This window comes from Diadema antillarum, unplaced genomic scaffold (assembly GCF_040938485.1).
Source record: "Diadema antillarum isolate AM-2024a unplaced genomic scaffold, OU_Dant_1.0 scf00000082, whole genome shotgun sequence".
Classification (NCBI taxonomy): Eukaryota; Metazoa; Echinodermata; class Echinoidea; order Diadematoida; family Diadematidae; genus Diadema; species Diadema antillarum.
In genome coordinates this window covers 339,248-358,867 of record NW_027270971.1, presented here as the reverse complement: position 1 = coordinate 358,867, position 19,620 = coordinate 339,248, and the positions used below count along the sequence as shown (strand labels likewise).

The 19,620-nt window shown below is 35.2% G+C and overlaps 1 protein-coding gene and 1 long non-coding RNA gene across 3 annotated transcripts in view; one reads left to right on the top strand and one right to left on the bottom strand.

Annotated features, from left to right (window-relative positions):
- The window catches only part of LOC139717784 (uncharacterized), a 65,994-nt gene that overhangs the window by 27,294 nt on the left and 19,080 nt on the right, over positions 1 to 19,620 (top strand). The window lies entirely within an intron of this gene.
- Positions 12,921 to 18,830, bottom strand: LOC139717771 (uncharacterized). 2 transcript variants are annotated; one of them, XR_011710001.1, is made up of 4 exons: positions 18,804 to 18,830; positions 16,700 to 16,807; positions 15,898 to 16,031; positions 12,921 to 14,857 (listed from the first exon to the last, which is right to left on the bottom strand). It is a non-coding gene; the product is annotated as an uncharacterized lncRNA (long non-coding RNA). The 2 variants fall into 2 exon arrangements; XR_011710000.1 differs by lacking the exon at positions 18,804 to 18,830 and having other exon boundaries at positions 16,700 to 16,938.

Genomic DNA, 19,620 nt, shown 5'->3' with positions numbered 1-19,620 from the left:
GGGTATGAAACTTAGGCCAATTCCCTCACCATTAAAACACACACACACACACACACACACACACACACACACAACAACAACAACAACAACAACAACAAAACAAAAAACAAAAAACAAACAAACAAAGAAGCAAACAAAAAAACAAAAGAAAATAAGGAGCTGTACACTGCAAAGTCACATTCTGGCATTGTCATCTTCCACTGCATCTATTCTTTTTTTTCAGCCACACTCCAACAAACCATACATCGCTCCATTAGCTGCATCTACTTCTCAATAGTATGTAACTCTGCTTAGCATAGAAGGTGCTACATACGATTGTGATTTCTTCATGGGTAGTCCAGGTACCCATGCGATCTTTCTGCCTTGTTACAAAAACAGGATGCTAGGTCACAGCCACTAAAAACATGAATCATTGGCATGGCAACACATCAGCCAGGTTCAAAAGCCTTGGTGATCTCATGAGAAATAATGAACCATAAGCTCTTCGCAGCTCCAACGGCAATCCACTGTTCACAGATATGCTGGTGATGGCTGATGCTATGACGAGCTTGAAGGGTACAATAATTGTATCAACACTGTGTATTGACACTTTGCTAAACTGCTATTGTACGGCATCCTATAGGTGAACAATACAATGTACCAGTGTCTGCGACCTCACGTGTGCATCGCGCTATATCATCTGACATGTCCTGACAATCAGAGCAAAGAATGCTACTACCTTGTGTGGTGATGAGATCTGAATATGATTGTGATTTCTTCATAGGTAGTCCAGGTACCTGTATGCAATCTTTCTGCCTTGTTACAAAAACAGGATGCTAAAACATGAAACATTAGCATGGCAACACATCAGCCAGGTCCAAAAGCTTTGGTGATCCCATGAGAAGTAATGAACCTGAAGCTCTTTGCAGCTCCAACGGCAATCCACTGTTCACAGATATTCTGGTGATGGCTGATGCTATGATGAGCTTGAAGGGTACAATACTTGTATCAACAGAGTGTATTGACACTTTGCTAAACTGCTATTGTACGGCATACTATAGGTGAACAAGTATACAATGTACCAGTGTCTGCCTCTCCATATGAGCATGGTGCTGTATCATCTGACATGTCTGGACAATCGGAGCAAAGAATGCCACTACCTTGTGTAGTGATGAGATCTTTGCTGGCGTTAATGTCTCTCCCGTTAGAGATCAAGAAGTACAGCAGAGTCCTCTGGTTTTAATTACATAATGCAAAAAATTTTGCCATTTTTTAGTAACCACAGTTGATAGCTGCAATTGCCTCCTGTTCAGTTTGCTCCTATGCTGCAAGTATCTGTCTGCAAAATATCTGCTATGTTCAGATCTGACACAATGTGTAGTGTGTCAGAATATCCTCACAATCCATAGTCAACCAAAAATCACTATGAAATGATCCCTGGAATAACTTGTACGGCTGCTCCATTGGATCTGCTTTGCCAGAGTGTAGAGTGCTTGATCACATGTAAGGACTGGAATCTGACCAGGGTTCAGGACATCAACTACAGTCTTCCTGATGTCCATCGGATGGCGAATCATGGCTTTAAAAAAATTGCCTTGTCACAATATTAACTCAATTATTAGCCATTTAACCAAAACATGGACAATGAAATTCCTGATTTACACATACACACACACACACACACACACACACACAGAGAAGTAGTCCCAACCGTTAAATTGATTTAGCAATGTCAAAGAATAACAAATAAACAATGGCAATCACTTAAAACAATGGCAGCCTTTTTTGTCACAGACCAATGATAAGCTGAATATAAAAACAGTAAAGACTGCTGATTGGTGATTTATAACACAAAAGAGAAACTTTTCTTCCCTTCAACATGATTTAACCTCTATATACACTATTAAAGAATATCAATTAGCAATGGCAGCTTTCTTGAAGAAAGCAAGCAGTTAGAAAAATGGCACCACTTTTGTCACAGATCATATCTGATATGAGGACAATAAATACCTATCAAAATATAAATAAAACATCAATACTGCTGGAATTGATTACACTTACAATGAAACAAAATGTCGAATAAGCGATGAGAGCTACCTTCAACATGGCCGTCATTTTGTTTCAAGTCACATTGCAATATGTTATATGGACACTAAATTTACTAATGCACAATTTATAACACAAACGACATTTCCATCATTTGATTCAATTCAAATGACAATGTTCAACAATTCTAAATAAAACAAAGCAACCTCTTTGAAAATATCTTCTTCTTTTTTCAGAGACAACCCAGCATCTCAAATAACCACTGAAACATATTCTACTTTCTAAATTCCATTCTTGTTTCATGAAAACTCTCAAATGGTTTGAGTTTTACTTTATCTGCAGTTGGTGAAGGTAAGGTATAATGAGTCAATTTTTGTTTTGCAGAAATTCTAATCATGCCATTTCATTTAATCCTTTGATAAATTTTGAAGTAGGTAGTGCTTACTTACTATTCCCACACAGAAAAGCAGTGTAACTTTTGAAATCCTCTTTAAAGAACACATTTTTTTAAAAATCACTTTCCAACATAAATCTAATGGACTTCTTTTTTTAATTTTCATATCTCAGAAACATTTAAAGATATGAAGTGATTACACACATTGTTTTTAGTAAGGTGTGCTAGATTTTATGGCATAAATTCACGAAGGTGGTACATTTCAAATCATGGACAATTTGTATGGAGCGCTAAATGTTGCATGGCCTATTTCGTTACAAAATCAGTCATTTTGTAATGTTTAAAAATGTTTAATGAAATGAACATTTTTTGAAGAAATGGTCATCACGTTCATAAATGACTGATTTCCAAACGAAAGAGGCCACACCACACCTAGTACTCCATACAAATTGCCCATGGTTCAAACTATGTTTTCAATTGTACCACTGTCATGAATGCAGGCCTTTAGGGCAAGTTGAGCCATGGCTCAATTTGCCACATAGAGTCTTGCTCAACTAACTCCAGACCTAGCATTACTGGAGGTTTACATATGTGTATATAAAGAAAATGTATGCATCAATTACGGACCAACCAAGTCTCATGCATTATGCGTGAGACTTAAACGTTTAGGGTACGATTTCACACATTGCACCCGTTTTTCTCAGACATTAAATGAAATTGCGACTTTAGCCAAAAATGAGGAGTATAGCTTAAAGGATTGAAGTGGTGGTGGCGCTTGAAAGTATGTTTCCCTTTATCATGCCAAATTAGTAAAAAATAGTCACTTAGTTATGCACCAGATCCTGCATTAACAGCTACAAATTAAAGAAAGCCCCCTACTGTGGAAGGGGGAATACCCCTCTCGTTTGTGCGCGCATGTGCGCGAGCGCCGAGACGCCAAGTCATCAAAATCTTGCAGTTAAATTTTTTTTCTCAACTTTGCATCTTTGCAATTATTCAAATGATAAAACAGAAAAAAAGACCCACACCTGCTTCTCACAATCACCATCTAACAACTATGTCACAGCTTTGATCCATAATGGTTATGCTATGTGTCATTAACATGTTACCACTTGAGTGTCTCCAGGGATGGTGGCTTAACGTGCCACTATGGTAAACCTACTGTACCTTCCAGTACTACACATGATCTGTTTACTACCACATAAACATGAAATTAATAATTATTCAGGTATTTTATATTGCATAAATTATTCCACAATACTTCAAATAGATTTACACCTTTTGCTTTTGCATTTATCCTGCATACTGTTCACTGTGCTTAGAATTATTGTAGATGGAAGGGTGTGGAAGTCTTGAGAAACTATGAAGTCTTGAGAAACTATGAAGTTGCTCAGCTGTTATCATCTGATATGAAGTGTCTTGCATGCCAACCAAGTTTGATCCAAGATTGACAGCTGTCCACACAGTTGAAATAGATGAGATCCACACCTGGTCCAATGGACTGGTTTTGAGCCTTTAACCAGTAGATTTCTACACCCTGTGCTACACCAACGCTGCAAAGCAAAGCTGGCTTGTTCTCTCTGCTGGGCAAGACCTGGCTTTAAAAGACATAAACAACATACTGTTACAAATGAAGGACACTGCGTGTCTTTTAACAACGCTAAAATCAAAGGACTAAAATATGTGTTGTTAAAATGAGAAAACATACATATTAGTATCACAAATGTTACAGAGAAAGTTACATAATGTTTCACATATTTTAGACAAATACAACCTATTTCTTGTAGTCATAACTTGCGAATACAACTGTACTGAAACATCACAACTCCACATAACATCACATCACCTTTTATGTTAACCTTTCATTTCATGAACACATACACCTATAGCTCTTAGAGATGTAGAGTGTATAGATTATAGTTCTCTGGATGTATATCATGTTATGTACAGGTACAATGTAAATTGGACAGAACAAAAACTATACTTGCACAGTCACGTTTTTAAGAATAAAGAAATATGTAAATAAAATTTCATAAATGCAATATGGAATTAACAAACTGTTTCAGATCAAAGACTTTAGATGATAAAACATGATTACAAACATTTCAGGCGAAAAATTATTTCTGAGGAAATACCTGTGCATACATAATTCTACAAGTTATGTTTGTACAGCTTAAAAACACACAGCCTGGAGAGATTATTAGGAGTATTTAATCTGAACACTGCGTGTGATTGAGCTTGCTTTTGTCAAAAAGTTGAGTGAAAAGTTAAAGTTAAACCTGACAAAATGTAGGGAAAAAAAAAAGGAAAAAAATGGAAAACTTACCAGTGAAAACACTTGGATACAAGGATGGACATGTTTGGGGCACAAGCACAGACCAGTCCATCATTCACCAGGCAAATGTAAAGATATAAAGATGTTAGCCATAAACACTTAGATGCAATACACCAAGTTGATGCTTCTTTTTTTTTTCTTTTTTTTCGCCAGTGCTTTACTCTCACTACCATGGATGCCAAAGACAAATAAATGATAGCAATCAATAAGAGCAAATGTTTGAGAAACAGGGGTTTGAAAACTTAAAACATTTTTCATAAATTTGCATGAAATCAATCAAAACTTGTGCTATATAGCTCATAATGTATACATGATAAATGCAATTCCTGCACCATATACATGATCACTCATAAATTTCACTCCATTTTGCCTGGTGAAATATCTATTTCTATCAATTACAACACATGCCTATCAGGTTTTGCACACATAGATGCAACCCCTACTTTTTCCATTTATTCTAAAGCACTTTCACCACCATTAACAATTTGATTTTCTTCTGCTCTAAACACTCATCACACAGTAAAACAAATTTATCACTATCAGCGTTTAATTCTCTGAGTAAAAATATTTTTCAAAGTGATTATTTTGCCAAATCTACCTTTACACACTGTAATTTTCTGGGCTATATTTATTTCTGTTGTGCCTGTGCTATTTTCATTCTTTGTCAATTCTATTTCAATTATATTTTCTGTTTTTAGTTTTATTTCTGTTCTACACTATACTTGCATCTTTTTTTTTTGTTTCATTTCCAAACACTGATATTTAAAGAAGAGCAACTGCCAGCAGCTATTGCTTTGTAAAAAGGATGATAATTCTCACCTAGAATCTGCATTACCACTTCATATTATCATCACCATTGCTGACACACATGTAACATTATAATTGCAGTCCTTTAAATCATTCTTGCAATTATACAATTTCTCTGTTTTTCCTTCCTCTTGACATGCATGCCCACATTTCTTTCAACAAGCAATGAAAGATCATTGTTTCTGTTGTACGTTCTTGTCATTGCATAGTTATTTTTCTTAAATTCATAATCTCAATGTTTTTTGTAGTAGTCTTATTGTTGCTCAAGTTTTGTTTCCTGTGCACAATCAGGGTAGTTTCAGAGGGTCTCTCCACCCTTTGCACATTTTGCTCATTGCACACTGTTTTCTTCACTTCAGTATTCATTACAATCTATTATTATCATAGGGTTTCACTATTGTTATACATTCTGTTCATTTCACTTTACTATATTTACTCTATTCTCTATAACATCATGAAATATACAGTATATGATAAAAGATAAAAATAAATTTCATTTGATTTCAGTATTATGAAAAAACCTTGAATAAACATCCAATGCTACTCGTAAAAACAAGTTCATTGAAAGTATATTCAAATAGCTTCATAAGGGGATAACTTTAATGGTGAGTTCATTAATACCTATGCTACACACATGATCAATCAATGTGTCACCTTCTGTTGTAGAATCAAGTACATGTTGTTGATATCCATTAGAACACATCAATGTATGCCAAGCGAATCACTTGAACCTCGTCTGAGATATTCATTAAAATCACTAAAAACTATGCATTTAGTACTTATTTGGTGCAATTCAATAACTAATTTCCTTAATTTCTCACAAAATTGTTTTTTTTTTTTAGTCATATTTAGGAAGACTATATATCACTGAATTGTCACTTTCTGTCTCATAATGTCGGTTTTTTCTGTTGTAGTCATACTCTTGTTGAAGTTGTGCTTATATTCACAAGCATAATATTTTCAGTAGATCCCTTCATGCTTTGCATATTTTAGTCATTGCATTTTTTTTTATACTTCAAACACCTCAGTATTCATGATAATGTATCACTCCTACTAAATTGTTTTTGTTTTTATTGTTGTACACTCTCTCATATTCACACTTTTCTGTTTGCCTCATTCTGTATTACAAACAGGAAATATGATGACAAATAAAAATGAGTATTAATTGATTTGAGTATATACCACATTACTTTGCATAGACTCACGACATCACTCATCAAAACTGTATTCTAATAGCCTCATGATAACTGTAGTAGAGTGGAATAACTTCAGTGTGAAGTGCATCAATACCTATGCTATATACATGATCAATCAATGTATCACCTTCTGTTGTAGCATCAAGTACATGTTGTTGATATCCATAAGAACACATCAATTTATGCACACATGAATCACTTGAACCTTGTCTGAGATTTTCATTGAAGTCACCAATAACTATGCATTTTGTACTTCTTTGCTGCAATTCTATGAGTAATCTCTTCAGTTTCTCACAAAATTGTTTCTTGTCATATCTAGGAGGTCTATACATCACTGAAATGAGAAATGAAGGACAAGTTACTGCAAATGTTATATATTCTAAATTATTGACATGTAAATCCAGCCTACTAATAGATCTGATTTTACTGTACACTGCAACACCACCATGTGCTTGATTTTTCAGTGCAGAAAATAAGGGACTGTCATCTGAATAAGATTTTGACCGAGGCTGATTGTACATTTTAAACTGATCTAAATTCACATCAAAAATGTCATCATTAATCCAGGTTTCTGTTAAACAAATAATGTCAGAATTTCTAAATAGGAAATTTGATTGGATATCTTTGAAATGTGCTTTAAGACCTTGAATGTTATGTAACATTATACTCAGAGTCGCAATTGAGACATCAGTGTCAATATTCTTTTCATCAATAAACGTTGGCATGTTCTCTAAACTTTCTTTAACAGTTGGATTGCAATACATAACTTTTGGATCAAAATCTTCGATAGTTAGTCCATGTAATGATGTAACACGGCTCAGAGCTACATATGCTTGTCCGGGCAAAAATATATTTTTCAGAGAAACAACAGCTTTCTCCATTGTCATGCCTTGTACTTTATGTATTGTGCATGCATATGCTAATTTCAAGGGAAATTGTTTCCTAGTATATTTTTTCCCAACTGATTCCTGTTGCATTTCTATTGACTGAATTCCTACTTTTTCATTGTCAAATTCTACCAGCACACTTGTAGGTCTTGCATTTTCATTTACTCTTACTATCTCAGTTACAGTGCCAATGCAGCCATTTGATAAACCTTTAGTCACATTCACATTTTTGATAAGCATCACTCTAGAATTTTCAGCAATCCAAAGATATGCTGGCAAAGAAGCTTTAGTACATATCCGTGGCTTGTCACATGCTTTGTTTTTACCCTCATCACCAAGTTCAGAATCTTGTGCATTGATACAGATGATATTTGTGCATTTCTTGTGAAGCATTATTTTATTCCAGTCATTTACTTGTTTGTTTGAAGAATATATATGCAATGCATCCTCACATTGTTCTCCAGTTTGGCATGATTGAAGAACTGCTATATCATCACTAGATAATTCATCTTTCTTTTCTTTTACCCTTAATTTGTTCAAAAGAACAGCAAACTCTGCATCATCCTTTTGTCTCATTATTTCATCCAAGTTAATTATAGAGAAGTTGTCTGTCCATAAGGAACTTTGCAGTGTATCTTTGTACAAAGGAGAACCTTTTACTGGGGGTAACTGATAGAAATCTCCCACTGCAATAACTGAAACCTTTCCAAATGGAGCATCATCACGCGTCTGCTTTATTTGCCTTAAACGTCCATGTATATACCACAATAGCTTCTGATCAACCATGGATATTTCATCAATTATTAGTATCTGTAATTGACCCAGCTGATTACGTAAATGACTTATCTTTTCTTCTCCAAGGGGTTGATAAGGTAGTGAAGCAGAAATGGGTATGGACAGAGCATTATGAATAGTACTACCATCAATATTGTAGGCTGCAATTCCAGTTGGAGCTACTTTCATAATTGAAATATCATCCGGATTATGCATCATTCTGCTAAGAATTCTTGTCCCTTCATTACATATGCATTTCACTAGATGACTTTTTCCTGTTCCAGCACCACCTGTCACAAATATCTGAAATGTTGTAGGTTCTTTTCCATTAACTCTGTCAAGACACCATTGTCGTATTTTGTAGAACACCTTTTGCTGCTTGCTGTTTAATGTTCTTAATAAGACATTACTGTCTTCTCTCGAAATGCTACATGATCGAAATTCTATGCCGTATGACTGTTTTTCCTGAGATTTAGACTCAAGATCTGGGATTCTAAATTCATAGTCAGCATCTTCAACTTCTACATGGATTTTAGCTGTTTCATGTCTTTCAATTTCTGTTTCTGGACAGAGTAATCCCCATGCATCTTCTTGTGGACCAAATTTCTCAAGATATTCTTGTGCCTGATCAATTGTATCAGCATTTTTTTCATACTGCCTGAGATTTTCATTGACGATACTTTTGACACTTTCCAGTTGCTTATTAAACATTCGTACAGATCCATTTTGATAAAATTCCTCATATGTCAAAAATTGGTCAGGTTTTAACTGTTTATCAGTACGAAATGGCAAATATAGTTGCAGTATACTCTGATAATACTTTTCTGGGGTTACAGTCGGTGAAAAACGAGGATATCTCACTACAGCATCATTGGTTCTGGATCGTTTTTGTACATAGCCCAGCTGATCTCTCAATTTAAACACATTCTGTTTCTGTTTCTTACCCTTTATATCAGATTCACTGAGTAGTCTATACTTTGAACAAAATGTGGCTAAACACATATTTTCAAATTCAAAACCATCAGGTCGGGCTTTATATTTATCAATTCTGTTTGGCATCCATGGACTCCTATCATCATCGTCTCGCCTGCTTTGAATAACACTCAATGGTAAACTCATTCTCACAGGGTTTGGTCCAACAGGTATAAACTCTACTTTTCTTGAGCATTCTTTCAATCTCAAGCTACAAACACGAAACACACTTTCTTGTGCTGAAACTTCACGGTTTTGCATATACACATGTCCTATTTCTTTCATACTTTTTCGAGCATCTTCATTGCCCTCTTTCATTTCACTTTCTGCATTTTTCAAGAGCAAACCCATCTCTCTTTCTGCTTTTGACATGTATGACACAACATAAACAATGCAGGCATACTCATTTGTTATATACTGCAAATCCATATTGGCATTCCAGGCTCTGAGTAAGAATGAATTATATTGGTTCACCCACATATCTTTTGGATCTCTTTTCATGACTATATTTTCTTTTGTAGCTACAGCATTATAGGCATCTTCAAATTCCTTTTGAGACATCCCAAGAGCTTCAAAGAGCTGTCTAGCATTACCATATTTGCCTTCCACACATGATGAATTCTTTACTGCAGACAGAATATCTTGAGCTTCATCTGTATCTTCTGGATTATCATCAGGCTTCACAACAAATGTTTTCTCAGAAGGTGGTCTTGGAAAATTAAATCTACAGGTAGTTCCCTTTTTCTTGCATGATTTTGAATGTTTCTTTGAGTGAAGCTGAACATTCTTCACTATTTCATATAGTTCCTCATCTTCATCCTCACATGGAATGTTGCATGAAATGTACTTATCAACAAAATCTATGACAGTTTCATCTTTGTCAATACCCAAGTTAGGTGCATTTTCAACCCAGAACAAACAGTGTGTATGTGGAGATCCTCTCTGTTGAAATTCAATCCTGTAGAAGTAGTCAATTATCTTGCCAATAGGTTCTGCCTCAGAAAGAATCACTTTGTTCAAAAATGCATGAAAGCGTTTATCAAACATACGAGCTACTGTCACTGGATTTGATTTTAATAAATTACACTTATCTGTCCAATCCAGATCATTTGCTTTTCTTCTATCACCTTGTTGATTTAGCAATGTGTTAATAACTTCAGGCCATCTCATTTCAGCTGATGAAAATGATGCAAACCATGTAGGCTTTCCAAGTTGTCTAACCATTGCTAATACATCTTTCTGTGTAGATTGCCAGTACGGAGGTGTTCCTCGTATTTGTTTCAGAAATTTATATCCTTTATTCGAATCCAGAATCTCATGAAGCTTTCTTGCATCCTTTAGATCTGAACATCGCACCGATATGGAATCATCTATTTTCTCTGAGCTTTTTCTGACAGCTATGGAAACATTAGAAAGTATTTGTTGCAGTTCATAAATACACTGAGCATAAAAGATATAGTCTGTATTTTTTGCAAATCTGTTGTCTACATGCATCAGACGATTATGTAAATAACGACCAAGTGTTACTTTAATGTACCTGGTATCATGAAATGTTGGCTGGCCTGTTGGAAACAGAGCAGGAAAACATTTTGCCTCATTACTCTCATCCATCAACAGTGATACAGGACTATTCTTTTCACAAGGTGCACAGCATATAATATCATCAAAAAAATGATCAAGCACTTCTTGCCTCATATCAACCTTCTGCAAACATGTGTCCAACTGAATGCCTTGCAATCGCCCATCTTGATCATCCTCTATATCATCATCATCATTAGTTTCATTTGAATCAATTAGTTCAACATAACCTCTCTGACTATTTTCGTCTGATAAGTCTGAGCTCCACTCATTATCTATAGCAATATCAGAATACCACTTATTATTTTTCTTCAAATACTCCAATGCAGCTAGCACATTCTTTTTCTTGACAAACTGATATTCATAATGTCCTTTATACGACAGTTTCCTCTTCAGTTTTACACGAATTAATTGATCATCAGTCTCTGGTCGAGGTAATATCTTTACAGTTTCATCTGTGCGTGAAGGTACACAAACTGTTGGGCCATGTACTCCATATTGTCCTCCTTTAGGCAAATTCAAAATTTTCATAAATGGAATGTTTAGTGCAATCAAATGTGTTTCCAACTGATTCAGATTTCCAAGTTCCGCAGGAATAGCATGTAATTCTAAGTTATTTCTACTAGCTTCAGCAGGCATATTACCAGCTAATAATTTCCTGTGGCAAGTGTAACAAATCCATAAAGAATTTCTTGGTGACTTTACTATTTGACAGTCAATATCACAGTCATCACTGCATATATGTAAGTACTCCTCCTTTAAGCATTTCGAATCGTTATATTTTGCTTTTGTGCACTTCAACACTTGATTTTTGAATAATAATTTCAAACATGCGCAACATACATATTCAGGGCCATGTGAAACAATTTCCCTAAATTTTTTCAAAACATGGTCACAATTTCTCATATTCATTTTTTCTTGCTTTTTTCGTTTCACGTTTTTCATCGCAAGCTGCTGTCTGTACACAGAATTTGTCTTGTACTTTATGTTTGAAACTTTTCTCATAATTTTCTTAAGCCTCTCCCTGAATAAAGCATCGTTTTGATATCTGGCTTTCCTCATTTTCTTAAGCCTTTCTCTGAATAGAACATTGTTTTGATATCTAGCTTTCCTCATTTTCTTAAGCCTTTCTCTGAATAAAGCATTGTTTTGATATCTAGCTTTCCTCATTTTCTTAAGCCTTTCTCTGAATAAAGCATTGTTTTGATATCTAGCTTTCCTCATTTTCTTAAGCCTTTCTCTGAATAAAGCATTGTTTTGATATCTAGCTTTCCTCATTTTCTTAAGCCTTTCTCTGAATAAAGCATTGTTTTGATATCTAGCTTTCCTCATTTTCTTAAGCCTTTCTCTGAATAAAGCATTGTTTTGATATCTAGCTTTCCTCATTTTCTTAAGCCTTTCTCTATGTAGAACATTGCATCCATAGTTTACTTTCCTCATTGTCTTCAGCCTTTCTCTGAATGAAGCATTGTTTTGATATTTGGCTTTCATCTTTGCCCTCATCCTTTTCTTGATTTTTTCTCTTAATAAAGCATTGCGTCGATACCAAGCTTTCATCTTTGTGCTCATTGCTTTCTTGACATTTTCTCTGTAAGTGGGATCCGACAAATACTTGTCTCTTTGTCTCTCCTTAATTTCTTTTATCTTTTCTAACCTGTAACGTACATCTGTTTGATATTTTACTTTCTTTGCAGCTGCTTTTTTAAGTTTGCGGGATAGATAAGGCTGATCATCTGATAAAAATTCTGTTTCTAACTGCCTTTGCTCATTTTTCTTCTTTTGTCTCTGTGCTCTCATACGACCTCTATTTCTTCGTCTGGTAACATTAGCATTACTTTTTTTTCTTTGCTTTTTCCTTTTTGTACTTGGCATTGTAGTTTTAACTGCTTCAGATTCTTCAGTGTGCCTACTCATTTTAACTGCAGGTTTCATGTCATCCTGTAATACTTCATCATTCAATACATTGATTTGACAATCATCAACTTGTTTTGTAACTTTCCTCTTTCTTGTGATTCTTCTCTTTCTTGTCACAGGTGCTTCCATATCAGTAATATTTTGTGATCTTGACACCTTTTGATATGAACTTGATTTTTTGATCCTTGGACACAGAGATTCTATGACATCGTAGTGATTGCCATTTGTGTGTTGCAAGTAAATACCTCTTTGTGATGTAACAATTCCAAACTGAAGTTTGCTCGCACCAAACAATTTCCATTTTGAACCATTTTCTTCATATATATAAATATCAGTATCTAATAAATTTGATAAGGCCATTATTTCCAATTCTGTAGCCCATGTGCCATTGTTGAATACTCTTTCCTTTGCAATGTATTTTACAATATCTGTGTATCCCGATCTTAAAAGGCTTACATAATCTTCCTTGTTTTGTAAAATATGCTTAACTATTGCTTTTCGAACATCACGGTGTGAATCTTCCTTGCCACATATGACATATGATATAGCTCTGTAAAAGCAATTTCCATCACCAGTAATTCTGTAGATAGCCAATGGTTGTGACAGAATAGTAATATCACTGATTTCCACCACATCTTCTTGCATATCATTACTGCTACATTTGTCATTAACCTTCATACCTAATTTGCAACAAAACCTCTCTTTATCAGATTTATTCACAGGACTGTACCTAAGATTAATATTTTTTATTCTTCCCACTTGTTTCACCTCAGATACACCAATGTCAGCTTTTTCTGTCTGTGCACAGGTGTTTTCTAATGGAATTTGTGTCTGTTTCAGGTTTGATACCATTATTATTTGCTTTGATGTCATTTTTCTCACTCTAACACTGCATTTCTTTAATGTCACGTTTTTAGTAATTTCAGATAAAACATCATGACTTTCTTTCTTATTTTCTATGCTTGTATCTGAATTCACATGAAAAATAGGTAATTCCTCATCCAAAGTACTAGACTGAACAGTAGTTACACTTTCCACTGCGTCAAAATGATTGCCCCCAGTGAACAGAATATATATGCCTCTCTCAGTTGTTACTTTGTTGTAGTACCCAGGTTTCCTTGCAGACAGTATTTGCCAATTTTTTGTTCGATCATCATACACATATATATCACAATCCAACATATGTGCCATTGAACTAATATCAGTGTGACCAGCCCATGTTCCTAAATCCATCAATTTCTCTTGAAGAACAAAGTCCCTGACAGTCTCATATTTCACTGTGTCTATCACATTTTTAAATAAATCACCTGTTTCCAGTAAATGTGCCACATTAGATTTCCTGAGCATGGAATGATTTCCTTCACTGCCAGTAACGACATGAGCAATACTTCTGTAAAAGCAGTTGCCATCACCTGTAACTCTCTTGATATTTACAGGTTTCCTCATACACAAACTTTCATTTCTATCGTGCACTGATTCACTGGCAGCACCACTGTAACTGACATTCAATTTGTTGCACAAACACTGCTTGTCTGCATATGTAATTGGAACAAATTTGAAATTTCGATCTCTTCTTTCTGTTGTCTTCTCAACTGAAACAAATTCAACTTCATTCGTATTTCCATAGTCATCACTGTTTACATATTCTCTGTTTTTCTTTGCTTCATTTTGAGTCTTACAGCCATCACTGTTAATTCCTTTAACGTGATCACAATGTTTTGAAATGTTGCTATTTTGATCATTTGTATTCCCACATGCAGTATTCACTGGGTTTGATCTCTTGAAGCTACTAGCTGTCAATGCAGTTTTCTTAGAATTCGATTCTAATGCCAGACCAGTTAGTTCAAACTGAGTAGTACGTAAATCACATGCCATTGATTTTGCCAAATTCAAACAGTGTACCTGTACACCTTGCCATGATGAAATGCTAAGCAATACACTGCATCCATCTTGCACCAAGAATCCATCATGACTTCTGGAATGAGAATCAAATACATAATAACCCTTGTCATGTCTAATGATTGCAAATGCACTCTCAGCAAAATTCATAAGACATGCATCATATCTGCACAGTTCTTGTTCTAATGCTTGGTTCAATGACAAAGCACCAAAATTTGACAAATTGTTTTGATTTCCATCCAACACACCATATTTTGATTCAGCATAGGTTATTTGAAAGTTTTCATCCAGAATATGAAGTTCCTTGGGTAATTCATCTATCATTACAAGCTCTTCATTCAATGGTGAATCCTTCTTTATGTAATAATACAACTCATTCCCGAGTGTCAGAATCTGATCAAGATCACAAGGTCTCATTTCCATTCCATTTTTAGTTTGAGTGTAGAGAACTGCCACAAGAGAATTACATGCACATTGTTTGCCAGCAGTATAACCAAATCGTTGATCACCTTGATTAAAATTTCCTTGTGCGATTGTTTTGGTCATAGAATATGATTGCCTTCCACCACATTCAGAATCTGAAAGAGAAACAGGCTCAAACACACGTTCTTCAGTCTCTAAATTATTTGCAGCTGGTTCATCATCTAATATAAGTACTGTCGATTCCTGAACATCATATGAATAATAGTGGTCAACACTTTTTGCAGAATCATCATTCGTTACTATGCAATCAGATGGATTAGTAATTTTTTCACGATCAGGCAGGAATATTGATTCATCACAAACGTGAACACACATGTTTTGTGTACCTGAAACAGGTCTGTGACATGGAGAGTGAACATTTACATTTGTAAAAGAATTCATAGAGAACAATTCTTTCACTGATATTTGACTGTCACCTTCAACACCTTTTGTTTCACTGTAACATGGGTTTAGTTCACGCACATTGTGGATTCTGTCACATTTCACTTTGGACATATCATTCGAGCCTGTGTTATCTCTACTTGTGGAAATACTGTCCTCATAGTCAGATATTTCATTCTTACACAACTTTTCATTCTTTGCTGCATGTTCTCCTTCAGGAATGTCATGTTTCACCTTTTCATTATTACGCACCTGTGAGTCAGCATTTTTCACCGGTGGCACACTTTGTTTGTTGCGGATCTTCGTGAAACGACCTTTCTTTCTTGGTTGCCGTGCATTTCCACCTCCATAGAGCCTGTTTACATTCCAAACTTCTTTTTCAATGTCTGTGGAAAGGACAGAGACACATGTAGCCTGATCACCATTCAGCACGAAACATTCATTAGTCATATTCGGAGTGCTTTTAGCCACATCAGCCCAACTTCTCTGTGTTTTTGCATAGATTTGCTCAGAGTATTTTTCCATAACATGAGGTGACTGAACACACTTTGAATATACATTCAATACAGATTCAGTATATACCTGCAGACTATCATTTCGTCCTGTGTCCAAGTTTGCACTCATATTTCGCTTCACGAGTTCCCCATGTTCTTCTTGCCTTGTTTCTACTTTTGATTTCTTGCCTTTGCTGGTCTTGGCTCTTCTCTGTTTTTCAAGATAGTAGGCTTTCATTGCTTTGCCAATGTAGGTCACACCAGGTTGGAGAATCACACCATTTACTGATCTCACCGAGCTCTTGTTACTGGTCTTGGTCTTAGGATTGTCAGTCATTGTTTGGGATGTTGTCAGTTTGGCCTTCTCAATCATTTTTGTCTTCCTTGATTTCACACTTGTCCAACCATCATCAACTGCAGTTTCTAATGGTTGAAATTGCCTCCTAGTGAGATTTGTAGTGAATGTCGGATCTGATTCATCTCTGTCACAATTTGCTCTTTCCCTCACACACACATTTGTCATTTCTAGAACACCACGTTTGTTCTTCCTTCTCACATACCTCTTTTTTAGCCTCTTCGTTGGTTTCTTTCTCTGGTTGCTCTTGCATGATGAAAGTGAAACATCAACATGAAAATCTTCATCACCAAGGTCTTCGAGAAGCTCGTATCTATTGAAATGACAGGGAATGCCAATTTTGTCAAAGATGCGATGGGCAATATTATTGCTTCCACATGCTGAACATATCCAAATCAACCTTGCATCACACATTCTAGCCTCATGAGAATTGGTTCCTGTACACATCACATGAAACTGCTTGCCACAATCCTCACATGGTACTCTGCTTTCATTTTCATTGATCACATTGCAACATGCATCACATTCACTGACCTCTACATTTCTCATCAAGTCAAAACTATGGAGGATATCTAGGATATCACCAATAACAATCTTGAATTCACTTGCTTCCATTGTCAAATTACAGGGCTTTCGAATCTTTGAAAGTATATGGTACCTATTACTAAATAAATGTATATCAATCAACTGTTCAATCAACACAGTTATATTCCTTGAATCACTATGCTTTTATGAATCACACCTACTCCACTAGTACTGCGATTGATAACAGAATTGTCGGATTGAACAGCTTTGAAAGTTGCACTAATACAAGTGTACAGTACACGTACTATATTTCACTGCAATATAAATTCCAGCAGTAAGCTGCGACACTGATCCATATAATGTTTCTACCAACAGGTGGGGATATTTGTACAACGTTTGCTTCTTTCCAGCAACAGGTGGCACTCTTTGTCTGTTACGTGCTTCAATTCCTACTTTATGGAAAAGCTATGCCAATTTCCTTTTACCATATCTGCCAACAGAAATTTCAGCTTCAATTCTCTAACATTTAATTTGACCGATGCCTTTATCTCAAGATGCCTTTATCTCAAGATTATGTTCTTTGCAATAAAGGTTTCAATTTTACCAATTATGCTTTTGCCTTAACTGCACAATAATCAGTCTCCCTTATATGTTTTTCTCTTAGGGTAGGGCTTTTTGCAACAAAAATTTCAATTTCACCAATTATTCTTTGTTTTCACTGACAATTACAGAAACAGTAATGTTTCTGCTTTGAGATGACTCCTTTTGCAATAAAGGTATGTCTTTTACTAATTGTGCTTTTCTTTTCACAGCCCAATAATTATAAATAGCCCTTGAAGGTGCAATATGAATGTCTCTCCCTTTGTTTACTATGACCAGAATGTTTTTATCTGAAGATGGCACTCTTCAATTATTCTTTTATTGTATTAACAATTAACGAAAATTCAGGACTCAAAATACCAAGAAATATTTTCACATAAAATTTTTAGTATACTTCTCGCCTCACCTCATAAATCGTTTCTCACACTTTTAACAATTCCTTCAAAATATTAACTCCTAGCTATCAACTCTTGTCAACTGCAGTTGAATTATTTGCAGCAACTTTCAACGCAGAATATATCAAATATCAAATAAACCTTGGTGCAAATATTGTCTACACTAATTACGTTTATGACACTATAATGCTTTTGTCTTAAGACAGCACTCTTTAATAATCTTTCAGTGTATTCTGGACTCTTAAACACCTTTTCTGAAATTAACTGTTTCTATTTTCAATTTTTAAGCAAACTTCTCGCCTTCTCTACAATTCTCTTTCCACAGTTTTTAACTATCCTTTTAAAGAATGCACTCTTTCATTCAAACACTCCTTAAAACTGTTATTCTGTTTAATTTTTACTTTTTTCATCAACTCTCACTCTTCCTCTCTTTGATTTCACTCTTTTTCTCTTTGACTTTTTCTAACTCTTTCTGCCTCTGATTCTGAAACTTTCTCTCCTTCTGATACTGTCTTATTCTCACGCACTCAGAAGTTTTCTGTTCTCAGCTTTCTTCAAATTCAAGTTAAGGTATTTCAGGTAAAGTTCAAGTTAAGGTATTTCAGGTAAAGTTCAGGTATTTCAGATATTTCAGATATTTCAGGGATGAGTTCGTGAAATCCAGGATGAATTTCCAGATGTAATCTCAGTGAATATTCAGTGAATATTCAAGGATGAAGGTGAAATGGTATGAGATGAAATGTAGGATGAAGATGATTCAACAAATAACAAACACAAACACAAACATACTTTCAACAAGACCAACACAAATCTCCTTCCAAGGCAACCAGTACCTGCAGAAAGATAAGAAAAGAAAAATACAAACATTACAACAATACTTGTATAGGCTCTACAGTGAACTCTCTAAAATTAGCACTGATGTAACGAAGTTCATTATATTAACAAGGTAATTTTTTTGTGGTCCTAGATTGTAATTTCAATTTGTATTGTATTATTTTTGTAACCCTGATACAACAAGGTTTCATTATAACAAGCACATTTTCCTGGTCCTGTGAGGACCTTGTGTTAAGGAGAGACCACTAATAATGTAAGGTACACACATTCTGAAAATACATACTTGAGAGGAATATGAGGCACAACACCCAAATTTTTTATACAAATCTTTGTAAAATTATTTTACTGTTCCTGCAATCTAAACAATTCTTTTAACAAAGGAAAACCATCTTTTAAACTTAAAATCTTGCTTAAAAACACATTTCTCACTGTGCACACATATACAGGGAAACCCTATTGTTATAACACGGTCAGTATTAAACTCAGTGAAATTAGGTCAAAGTCAAGCTTGTGATGTGTAATTGTGGGACTGCATATTGGAAAATAAATTACTTTTCTTCAGTTACATTTCATGATTAAACAGGAATGATACTTCTGTATGACAAAACAAGGTCCAGGCTAAGTAACGTTATATTTCTTCCCCTGCATGCCCCCTAAAAAAAAAAGGGTGAAATGAAAGGGGGACAGGAACCACCGCTATCTGCAATATAAAATACGCCCTCTGTGATCTACTGGTCGTGGTGTTAGCTACGCATTAAAATAATGGCGTCCG